Source organism: Pezoporus wallicus, unplaced genomic scaffold (genome assembly GCF_028554395.1).
Source record: "Pezoporus wallicus isolate ANWC-B61680 ecotype Strahan unplaced genomic scaffold, APGP_CSIRO_Pwel_v1 scaffold_7402, whole genome shotgun sequence".
NCBI classification, from domain to species: Eukaryota; Metazoa; Chordata; class Aves; order Psittaciformes; family Psittacidae; genus Pezoporus; species Pezoporus wallicus.
The window spans coordinates 3,793,216-3,805,902 of record NW_026641037.1 but is presented as its reverse complement, the minus strand read 5'-3'; positions in this window follow the sequence as shown (position 1 = coordinate 3,805,902).

Here is a 12,687-nt window from a genome sequence, read left to right as displayed (position 1 = left end):
CTGCCATAAGAAAGGCCAGCCCTGGAGTTCATCTGAATTCCATTTCTGATAGGCATTTCTGTTCCTTTTTCTGCTTATGCCAACTCTTTTTGCCCTGTTGTTATAGAACCTTGAAAGAAAACATCTTCCTGAGTGTAGTTGTATGCTATTCAACAGATTGTTACTCCACCACCTGATGTGAAACATGCTGAACAGCGCCCGACACCAGCATGCCCCCCTGAGTTTTAGCAATACAGCTAAGGCTGCCAGAAGCAAATGTTTGCAGAGCAGAGAACAAAAGAAGCCATAGCAAATGTCTAGGTATCTATCCCCATTTAGCTCTTGCAAATTCAGAGCAGGGAAGATGGAAGAAAGATGACAACAGCCATGTTGGGATTAGCTTGTGTCTGCAAAAGAAACATGCAACTCATCAGCCCTCAAAGGCAGGTGTGCCCCAGCAGCAGCATCCCCCGGGGCTGCAGCCCCGTCACACAGAGTGACCATTACCATTAGCCACACTGGCCACTCCAGGGCTCCTCCAGCCCAGAGCTGCAGCCGTGGCCGTTTACACGCACTAAGTAACCAGGATTCACTTTCCCCCGGGACTAGGGCCGGGCATGGGGCCTTGCTGTGGCAACACCTGTACGGTGCCCGCCCTGCACCACCGCGCTTCGCCACGAAGCGGCAGCACACTGCGGGGGACGCGGGCCCAGGAGCGGCATGAGCACGGCAGTCCCACGCTTTGCCCGCCGAGCGCCTGCCGACAGCGCGCACACGGGGCGGCGGGGGCGGTGTTTCCCTACCGGGGGCAGCACCCGACGCGGCGGCGGCGTCCTCCTCCTAGGCACCGCAGTGTCGCATTGCCGTTACCGGCGGGCGGCAAAGCGGAGCCCCACGGCTCCCACCTGCAGTACCGCGCTTCACTAGCTAGGCGGCAGCAGAGAGCAAGGGCGAAAGCGTGTGTGTGGCGTGCGAGCTGCAGAGCTGCCGTTCAGAGGGTGGGCGGCAAGAAGCAGCTTTAAAGCCGCGGGAAACCCCACAAAGCCGGCAGTAAAACCACGCTTGGCGCTGTAGCGATGCTAAGGTCAGAGACCGGTGTGGCTGCCAGGCGGCCGAGCCCGCGAAAATCACTGGTCGGGCATGCATTGGGAAACACCGAAAGACTACACCTCCCGGCATGCCTCGGGAGCCAGCATGGCCGATCGGAGCCCTGTACCCCAGCAGTACAGCTACCAGCCTGCCGCTGTCTGACCGTGCTGGAGGTCGGCGCGCCCGGCACCATCCGACGGGACCGCCGTTCAATCCGCGCGGACCCGCACATCTTCTCACTCCGTAAGGCCGCAGCCCCCGGAAGATCAGTGACTGCTCCGCTCTTCCCCGGCCCCTCCACGGCCACCCGCGGCAGGGCAGCACTTAGCCCCTCTACCGGCTCCTTGTCTTTACAGGAAGGGGCTGTCGGCATTAGCCTCACTGACCGCACCTGGGTCTCCTCTGGCCCCGGCCCGCAGCCCAGCAGAATCAGGGGGCCATCGCCTGACCTCCACAGTGCATCATGTCCTTCCTCACAGCTCCTCACCCAGTGCAAAGGCAGCGCAAACGAGGCCAGGAAGGCAAAGGAGACAGCGAGTAATATTTGTCCAGTCATCTGTTTAACAAGTCCTAGAAGGGATTCTGCTCCAGGGCTGGGGGCCTGCCCCTGGGATACCTCTGCAGTAATTTCTGGAGCCATGCTTGGTCAGTCTGGCAGGGAACACAGTCAGTTGGCTCCTGGAGCGATGGGTTGGTAGGCAGAGCTGGAGACTGCAAAAAGTGAGGAGCAGGCTGCAGGACACTAGAAGAAAGGAGAAAAGTGGCAGCTGCTGGGCAACGGGTGTGTAGTAAGAAAGCATGAGGCAGGGAATAGAGCAGCAAGAGAAAGCTGAGGACAGGGAGCCCAGCAGAGGTGGAGAACGAAGCAGCAGAGAGGGAGTAGTAGCAGGACAGAGAAAGAAAAATAAGGACATGGAGCAGGAGGGAGATGTAGAAAAATCCTGGGACAGGCAGCATGATAGGGTGGGGGAGAAGAATAGGAGCAGAGGGCTGAGGGGAGAGAGAGACAAAAAAGCAACAGACAGGGCAGAGAGGGAGCATAAAACAAGGACAGGGAGCTGGAACAGCCAAGGATGGAGGAAAGGGGCAGGGCATGGGGAACAACAAAAAAACAAAACATAGAGCTACACACTACAGGGCAGAGAGGGAATAACTAAGAAATAGGGATAGGGAGCCAGAAAAAGGAAGATCACTGGAGGGCAAATAGAATAGCACTGTGTACAGAAAGCAGAAAGGGGGGAATTCTAAAATAGGGTCATCAGGAAGCCAGAGATAGTGAGATCGGAGAAAGGACAAAGGCAACAGGCTACAAGGTAGAGAGGGAAGAGTTGATGAAGAGGGACAGAGAGCTGGCCTGAGATGGATAAATGCGAAAGATCACACAGGCTATGTGGCAAAGGGAGAAATGAAAAATGCAGGGACAGGCAGCCAGAGGAGCCAGTAGAAATAAAATGGGAAAAAGTGATGGGCCACAGGTCTAAGAGGAAGGAATTGATAAGTAAGGACAAGGACCAGACAGAGCATGATGGAGAGAATAAAAAAAAAATAGCAGTGGGCCACAGGGAAAAGGGAGGAATTAAAGAACAGGGGCTGGGAGCCAGACAGATATGGAGAAAGAAAAAAGAAGGTTGGGGTGAAAACCAAACAGTAATGGTCTACAAGATGGATAGGGAGGAAATAAAAAATACTAGCAAGGAACTGGACAAAGAGACATGGAGACAGACAGACAAACAAATACATGGGGCTATGGAACAGAATGTGGAATTAAAACACAGGAGAGAGAGGGTCAGAGAGAGGCAGAGAAGGGTAAAACCACAGTGAGCTCCAAGTCAGAAAAGGAGGAATTTCACAAAGGAAGGGACAAGGAGCCATAAAGAGAGAGACAGAGAAAGGGAAGATAGTGGCAGGCCATATGGCAGAAAGGGCAGAATTAAAATGTGGGGACAGGGAGCTGGACAGTAAGCAACGGAGAAAGAAAAAACTGCAACAGGCTTCAGGGCAGAGAGGGAGGAAATACAGACTCGTGACAGGGAGCAGGACAGAGAATATTAAAATAGTGATGGGTTGCAGGGCAGAGAGGAAAGAATTAAAAAATGGGGACAGGGAGCCAGACAGAGAGACACAGAGAAGGACAAAACAGTTATGGGCTACCAGATAGGGAGGAATTCAAATATCCTGGTGTGGAGCTGGACAGGGAAAGATGTCAAAAGAAATGAAATATTTTTTATGAGAGAGACTGAGAAATAGGAGCGGGGAAGCAACAGGCCGCATATGAGCACAGCTAATTGTATGAACTAGAACAGTATCTGTTCAGAATTCACTGCCTGAAAACTTTGTTCCTGCAGTGATTTTTCATTCTCATTTCAGATCCTGGTATATTATACATTTGCATCTATTGGGGGGGGGGGGGACAGAGAGAAAAAAATAAGTGTCAAACTTGATCTTTAAGGTCACTTCCAATCCAAATCATTCTATGATTCTGTGATAACTGGGGAAGTAATTCCTGTGTGACTCCTACATCTTCCTTCACTAGAGACCAGAACTAATAAAATACTGTGTTTCTTGCCCAGGTCAGTAGCAGCTGGAAGTGAAACTGTTGGATGTGTTATGCATTCAGGTGAGCTCCAGAGAAGGTCTTTATTACTGTATTTCTTTGGAAGTGAAAGTTCCACAGGATCAAATTTATCTTTTAAGAAGTAATTAAAACTTAGGTGTGATAATTCCTAGGACTACTCTTCTGTTTGTGTCCTGGTAAAGTTTTAGGGATGTTTGCTGGCAGAAACCTTCATGTTGTGCCAGAATAAGTGGACTCCTTCTTTTATTCATCCCCACTTTGGAGGAAGAAATTTCAAATTCCTCTAGGGGTTTATTTCAATAGCAAATATGGGAAACAAGTCGATACAGAGAGGGGAAAAAGTGACAGGCAGGACAAAGTGAGGCAAAAATGAGAGACAGGGAGCAGGACAGAGATAAGAGGGGAAAAAGCCTAAGGACACATATCAGGACAGATATGTGGAGAAGGCCAAAAAAGCACTGGGCTGCAGGACAGGGATGGAGTGAGAGAAAACAGTGACAGGAAGCAGGACACAGTGACAGAGAACAAAAAAAAAAAACAAAACTGAACGGGGAACAGAACAGAGAAATGGGAGAAAAGGTAAGGAGAAGAACAGAGTGAGAGGGATGGGGAGCAGGACTGAGAGATGAAGCAAGAAAAAAAAAAAACAAAGATGGGAGGCAGAACAAAGAGAAAAGGACAGTGAGCAGGATAAAGGGATGGAAAAGAAAAAGAATAGCGATGAGCTGCAGTCTGATGGAGGAATTATAAAAGCGACACAGAAACCATGGCAGAATGACACAGAGAAAAAGAGACAGACCAGCACAGCACTGGAGAAAAAAAACAAACAACCAACCAACAACAACAACAACAAAAACAACAATCAAACAAACCCCAACCCTGCTGTGATGGGTATTGGGAGATACCGGGAAAGAAAATAAATAGGAAGAGAAAGGCAAGAAGAGACTAGCTAGCTGGACGGGATACATTTAGAAAGGATGGGAGAGGAAATGCGACAAAGACACAACGGATAGCAGAGGAAGCAGGGCAGACACACAGCAAAAGCAGGGGGGCGGGAAGGAGGCGGGGATCTGGAAAAAGGTGGACAAAAAGCAGCGGGGGGACGAGGGAGGGTGACAAGGGGGTGGGGGCGGTGCTGAGCGTCCCACCTGCAGGACCACCGTTTGGTCACCGGGCACAGCAGCGTGCGCTGCCTAGCGCCCTGACAAGGGCAAACGGGCTCTGGGAGCACAGGACAAAGGGAGAGCACATGGAAATTAAAACATGACCCTGAAGCACAACAAGCCGTAGTGATGAGGCAGAGTACCATCAAGCCTGCAGATGATACAAAACTCTGAGGAGTGGCTCATGAGCCACAGTACCACGGTGCTACACAGAGGGACCAGAGGCTAGAGAAACAGGCTGATATTAACCTCATGAAGTTCAACAAGAGGTGTAATTGTCAGTCTGCTTTTTCCTTCAAGAATAGGATGCAGCTCTGTTATTCGAGGCAAAACCCTGATCTCAGCTGTCTGCTTACGCCTTACACCTAGACTAGAGCCCTGCAAGCAACTTTTGGCTGCTCTCAACTCATCCACCATCTCAGCAGAGGCAGCATGTCATGCGTGCAGTGTCAAACTGAGACCCTAGTTCTCAGAGCACAGAGGGGAATACTGGGTGGCACAGGGGAAGGTCACTGTAGTGATCCTAACCAGAACACTAACGTACAGTTGGGACATTAGCGATTGGCTTAACAGTCAACTTGAGAAGGCATGCACTCCAGCTGTGCTATGCTGCATGTATAGCTTAGCCTTCAGGCATGTGTCATGCTGCATATTGCACCTTGATCACAGGACAAATTTAGGTAACTAATTGGGACAAAGGAGACTGAAGGCAGTTCCTGCTTGCCACTGGTGATTATATGTAATTGTCTTTATCTTACCATGAAGCAGAAGGTTCTCAAGTGAACATTCCCTTGTTAGATAGTAAAAAGGTGGATAGCATTATTTTCTTCCAAGAAAATCCTGTAAAAGCTCTAAAGACCAAGATGTCAAAAGATCATTCCCAAAGATAGGAGATGCACTGTGGGCCATGCCTCAGTTGGAGGACTCCCAGATTCTGCATAATGTTGTTCCCAACATCTGAAAGAATGTATGATTGTACTATGCTTTTTGCCTGGTAGGGTTCAATAAATGGAAATTAGATCAATAATTTACAGAGTCTTGAGTGCCTTTCTTAGATCACAGTGAACATTAGCCCTGCTGCATGATGGTTACAAACCCCAGAGAAGGGTTCACAACCTACTGTTTATGATTTAGGGATTACACTTATTATCTAGACTTTTCCATTTCACACAGTAAACCCTACACTGATAAACTACAAATCTCAGAATCCAAGCAGTCATTAGATTTGATTTTTACACCCAATGCCCTTGTCAATAAATGTGTAAACAGTAAACCCTGGTAAATACAGAGCCCCACAGAATAAAGTAATAAACTATAACCCCTGAGTGAGAAATCACTGACACCCACAAACTCTAAACAATAAACCATAAGTGAAAAACTGACCACTCAGTTTTAAGCAAGAAATGTCAAAGAGTAGCTGAGCAGGAAAAGATTAAATAGAAAAGTAAAAAGGAGATGAGAATTTTTGCCTGTAGCTTTACATGTTTCCCCTTGATTTGGAAGGGCAGCAGAATGGGAATACAGACACACCAGAAACACTTTGCAATTGCTGTTTATAGGCTTGGTTTCAGCCACCATTCATAAGTGACCATTTGTAAGAATCAATCCATAGAATGTTCCACTGTACTAAGCTGTACTTCCACTGAAGCTACCTGCAACACGGCAAGCACTAGATCTCCATTACAGACAGTTAACTTAATATTTGTGGTTCTCTCAGCTCTGTGATCAAATATCCAAAGGCTGACACCTGTAACCACCAAACAGCCCCTCCTTAAAGGAAGTGGTACCTGCTGAGAGAAGTGTTTGTGACAATAGGTAACACTTTTCCTGCAGTCACTAACACCACCTCAAAAGTCTCTTCTATTGTCCAGTAAATCCCACTCTAAAGGCTGACTGGAAAAATGCCTCACAGAGTTGGCAGAACAAGAGTAAAACACTGCAGCTGGGAAAATACTTTTTAATATGTAAAACAGACTGAGGTTTTAGCCTGTTACTCACACAATGAACATTTGTAGTCCAAGGGACACAACCGCTTGGCCCACCAAGCAAATTCCCATTGCTGGGCCTGTACATCACCCACTAAATGCCCAGACTTCACCCTCCCAGGTAAGATTTCCAGCTCTCTCCACCCAGCAGTACCCAGACTGCCACACAGTATGGCTCATCCCCAGGGAGGGCACAACCACCTTCCACTCACCCAACCTCCCTCATCTACAGTGCAGTCCCAGGACTTAGCTGTGCCGATGCTGTGAGTCAGAGCTTATCCTTTGTGTCTGGCCACAGATCCCCCAAGCTTCAATCTGTGATGCTCCCTCAACCACCGGACTATGCTTCAACACCTTCAAAAAGCCAGAAGAGTTGTTACCAAGAGGCCAAGAAACTGCACAGCCCTTCCAGAACTCCCCAATTCCTGTAATTGCTCCCAAAATTACAACTCACTCTCTGTGCAGCTTCAGCCATGTTCTCTGGTTCTCCTTCATCATCAAGATGCCACAGTAGTCCTCACAGATGGTCAGGCTTGCTCAGGCACTCTGTTAACTGCAGCCTATGGCAGATCATACTTCTCAAGGCAACTGCTGCACAGCACTGCAACACTGTGTCTGTCTAACTTGGCATAAAAAGCATAGAAACAAATTTAAAGAACAAGCTGGTCTTGAACACTGACAGGGATGGGGCAACCATAGTGTCTCTGGGCAACCTGCTCCAATGTCTCACCACCCTTGCAGTGAAGAACTTCTTCCTTATGTCTAATCTAAATCTACCCTTTTTCAGCCTAAAGCCATTCCCCTAGTTCTATCCTTACATGCTCTTGTACAAAGTCCCTCTCCAGATTTCTTGTCATCCCCTTTAGGCACTGGAAGCTGCACTAAGTTCTCCCTGGAGCCTTTTCTTCTCCAGGCTGAATAACCCCAGCTCTCTCCGCCTGTCTCCATAAGAACGGTGCTCCAGATCTGTCAAGGAAAGATGGAGTAGAAAAGCTGTAACTGAAGCCAAGTGGGATGTAAAGTATCCTGCAGCATTAGTACCTGTATACCCAGTGAAACTCATGATTGTGTGTCAGTCACTAATTTCCTAGAGAGGTCTTGCTATAAAGAAGCTTGGCTAGTGCCCCTCTTATTTTCCGTAAGTCTTTCTGGGCAATGGTTTCAAGAGATGCTGCCAAATGTCCCTACCTAACAAAGCTTCTCCACCTGTCTTCAAACTTCTCTCCCATACAATTCTTTAGCTTCTGTATTAGCCTCAGCACAGAAGCCTTTTTAAAATTGATCTCACTTAATGTTCCAGGCAAAGTCCCTGATTTTGTCTCTCCCCTCTTCACTGCATCATTGTCATTTCATTGCCAAGAACCCCAAAGAAACTTTATTTTTATTCTTACAGGTCTCTTCATTTTCAAATTCTTAAAACTTTTACAGCTGAAATTCTTGTCAGCCTTTCATCGCTTTCAATTTCACTTATTCTCATTTATGCTATGTTTTCTCCAGCCTCTCCTCAATTTCTGTAAACCCTCTCCTTTTCCAAGGACTACCTCATGCTTTTCTTTCTCTCAACCACTTCCCTTTCCTTTACAGCTTTTCTTGCATTCTGACTATATAGATGCAGAGAAATTGTTTTTCACTCCACTGCAAACCCATCAACCAAGTGAGTCTCAGGCCCATTCAATTCAGCTAAACTGCATGATTGTTTGGTCTGGCTACTCTCTTCCATTCGATAATAAAGGAAGTCAGGGAGCAGACTTACAGTCTACAGAAACTATTATCTGCTGTATGTTCTCTGTCTTTGTTGAAAAAGAACTCTGAGAAATATAAATAGATGTTTTCAGCAGGCACTGTGAGGGCAAAAGGTAGAGGGAGATTTATGCCTCTATATTTACAACTAGGGCAACACTGAAACCAAGAATGAAAATGTTCCTGTTGCAATGTCCTAACATTCTGGGTCATTCAAAGACCGCAACATAACAGATGCTGAGAAGATACAGAATATTCGGACACTGTCCTTTTGATGCTATAAAGGACACATTTATCATTAAGTGCTTGTCACTGAATGTATTCATAGCAAACTCAGCCACATGAAGCATATTTTCAAGGAACTGAAAGTCCAGCAGTGACGTCCCAGGAGAAACTTGAGAAAAACAGATAGAGGAAAAACAGCATTGGAAATGTGCATGACTTTAAAGATTCATCCCAAGCAGACTGGGGGCATAATTTTACTGGTTTTATCTGATACTTAAAGGTCTGGCAACAAAGAAGGGCTAGGAACAGCCCCAGTGGTGGCCCTCACATGAGCATGCGTGTTTGCTCGTCCAGGTTTATTCATAGACTACTTGAGAACTGAACTAGGGTCACTAAGTGGTGCCAGGAGGTGCCACCAGATGGTAGATACAAATACTGCAAGCTGCCTGGTTGGATGGATAACAGTTCATAGTTTTACAGCAGGTTTGTGCCTTCCTACAAATGGTGTAACTGAATAAACAGCACTTAGCTTTAGAAAAGTTGTGATGGTCAATAACCTTGTTGGAGAAAGCAAAGCTGTAGAAGTTGTACTAATTACTCCTGGTTTCAGAAGACTGCATGCTTGAAGGCAACAAATACAAGTTTCTGCCCCACTAAGTTCAGCAGAGTATAGCCAAAGGTCTAAGTATCAATGAATATGACTAAGGAAACGAGAAAAGGGTGAGAAATGCACTTAAACCAGAAACTGATATGGAGATCTGTCACAAATGTTACACAACACTGAAAACGCTAGGTGTGTATCAGTTAGATCTTCTCTGAAAGACAAGATAGCTGACCCCTTTGAAGTAAAAGAGACGTTATCAAAAGAGAGGAGACAATGTTAGGGCAGAGAAACAAGCAGCTTGTTTCCTATGGAACAGATAGGTTAATGAGGAGGTATATTATGATATTCCATAAACCCAGTAAAGCTACTGAGTCCATGGTTTTATTTGAGCTTCGTGCATCCAAAAGCTAGTCTTTCTCCTACTGATCAAGTAAAAGACCTCTACCTACCAATTCTGTTTAAGTCCTGCTCCATTGTCCATGGTCATGTTTCACTATCAGAGATGTCATACTTATGTTGGTGGAATTCCACAGCTGACTCCCCCTTACCAGCACTAAAACGCTCTTCATACCAACCATTATTAGCTATGAAGGTGTATTTGGACACTGAGGTCTTTGAAAGATGTGACGAGCAGTTACAAAACAGGCATTATACAGATCTCCCTGAGTTGTTTAATATGACCAGCTTTTAAAAAGCTAGATTAAAAACTTAAAGAAGCCTACTGTAACCTATAGCTTCTGCTCCTGTCCATCTATGTTTATCATCTTTATAGTTTAATGACCACATTCTCCAGCATGATTCTGAAGCACATAGGAGTTCTCCTACCAATTATTCCCTATCACAGATGCTACAAATTGCTACTCTTGCTGCTGCCTCACTTCTTGATCTGTTTTCATTTCTTAGCTGGACCAATGCACAGCTTTGATCTGTCTTAGCTCTCCAAGTTCAGTTAAGAAGCAATACGAAACTGAACAGAAAAACAACCTAAAAATAGTACTCACTAGGAAAATGCAGCACTCTCTCCCTCATTTCTATTACTCCAGAACAAACTTCTGTCCTCTCTAATGCAATTAATCACAAAAGGGTCTCATTAAAGATGTCCATATAATATTTGAAGCCTACCAGTGGTTGTAAATGCTAGAAGGAAAAAGCACCTTAATTTAAGTGAAGCTATGGACCTTAAATGTGCCAGGGCTGAAGTAGATGCTGGAACCAAAATACTTTCTGCTGTGCTTTTCATAATTGTTACTGGCTTCATAAACAAAGGTTTACTCTTTGCTGTACCTTTTCCTAAATGAAACATGTCTCCTCAACATATATTCGTATAAGCGATAAGACGCTTTATCCAAATGGGCCTCCTGAACATAAGCCATATCAATGTTAAGTGCCTAACAACTACAGGCTAAATCCTATGATCTCTCAGCTGGACCATTATACCCATTAAATATCTAAATAAAACATTTTTCAAATTATGTACAAGTAGGGTGGTTTCTTTAAGCAAAAATCATGTCACAAATAATTCTGTACTACAGCTTTTATAAAAGCTATAAAATATTCATTTAGATGAAAAATAATGGCTTGGAGTTCCCGCCTACAGAATTTTTATGCCTCTTGTGCAGAGAACACAAACTTCATAGTTATCCCTATGTAATCTAAAGCATTCAGAACATCCCTTGTAAATAATAATTATTAATAGAACATATAGGACCAGTCAAATAACAAAAAAAAAGATGCTTTAAACCTTTTCTGCAGCACTAAAACAATTACTTTAAGTAGGGCTTCTTGAGAAGATACTGGGAAACACAGAATTGGAAGGATCTGTAGCACTAGCACTGACAAAATGTTAACCAGAGGAGTTCAGTTCATAAGATGTTACAGGCAGAAGCACTGCAGGGCTTCTAAACGTTTTACATATTTATGGAAAATAAAAATACAGTCTCAAAAACAGTAATGAAAAACTCTGAGGTTCAAAATCCCACTCAAACCCACCTGATACAGACTTTAAGTGTCAACCACAACAGCTACATCAGTGTAAACTGCTATAACAAACTGACCTCCATAAGCAATAGGCTGCATCAAAACATAAAAGGTCACTAGCAAAAGCATCAGTAAGAAGCAAATGGAGCTTAGACCTTCTTATTATGTCAATCATGGCTTTTAAAACAAGCAACCAAGTGTCTGTCCATCCCCAGTTAGTACTCTCTGTAATTAAATCTGTCTTCCTATGAACAACTAATGTAAAGAATGCAGAGCATGGGTAATGTGATTGCTGTTCCCAGCCTAGTGAACAGAACTGCTGCATCTGCATTGTGAACAATCTGGAAGCTGTGGGGAAACATTGATAAAAATCCTGATAAAAGACAATGAAAAAATAACCAGACTATACAATGAGAAAAGCATGAGATGTTGTTTCAATGTTCATGCAGGATAAATAATGCTATGGTGTGTGTGAACTATGCAGCTAGAAATTCATCACTGAGCTGTCCCTGATACACACAGACCAATTTGTAAGAGAAGGCATTGTCAAACTAATTATGCCCAGCTTCCTAATATAGCCCTAAAACATTTGAAGGAACCCACTTTATACAGCATATACTGCAAGGTAGCTACATTTGACAGCTATTGTAACTGAGATGGAGAGTAAACTTAAGGATCAACCTTTTAACATGGGGATATTTACTTGGAATTATAGCCCTGAGATAGCAAACATACCCAGTACAGCCAACATGGATGCTGTAAATATGACACAGCATGCAAGAAATTGTTTTCTGCAGACTTCCAACAGGAGAAGAATTATCCATTTCTTAAATGGATGCAGAACTACAGCACACAATCAGCGTGAACAAGGAATGTGTAAGGCTGATTCAAGTAGCACTCCTTTAACTGTCCACCAGACACATTTCTCTTTATATCCAACCTATTTTTCATCATTGTGACAAGACCTCTTTCCTTCAGCATGTATGACACCAATTTTAGCACAGAGATGAGGTTTAATACCTACAGACCACTTTGCACTGCTATGGCTCTGACAACAAGGACTGCTGATCAACATCTTGTAACCTTGACTAATGATCTTTTTCTTGTGCAAACCTGATAGTCCCAAGATAAAACTCCACTTAAAGAAGACATTTCTAATCAGCCCTCAAGCACACTGGCATGCTTAGGTCAACAACCCAGGAATGTGTACCTCTAGGCTCACATCATTCTGCTTTGATGAATACAAGACCTTGTCAGTGAGGTCAGGTGTGGAAGCCACTACACCACAGATCTGTACTGCTAATGTTCTGTGCAGTCCTGTAAGAAAGACCAGTGTTGCCTGAACTGGTG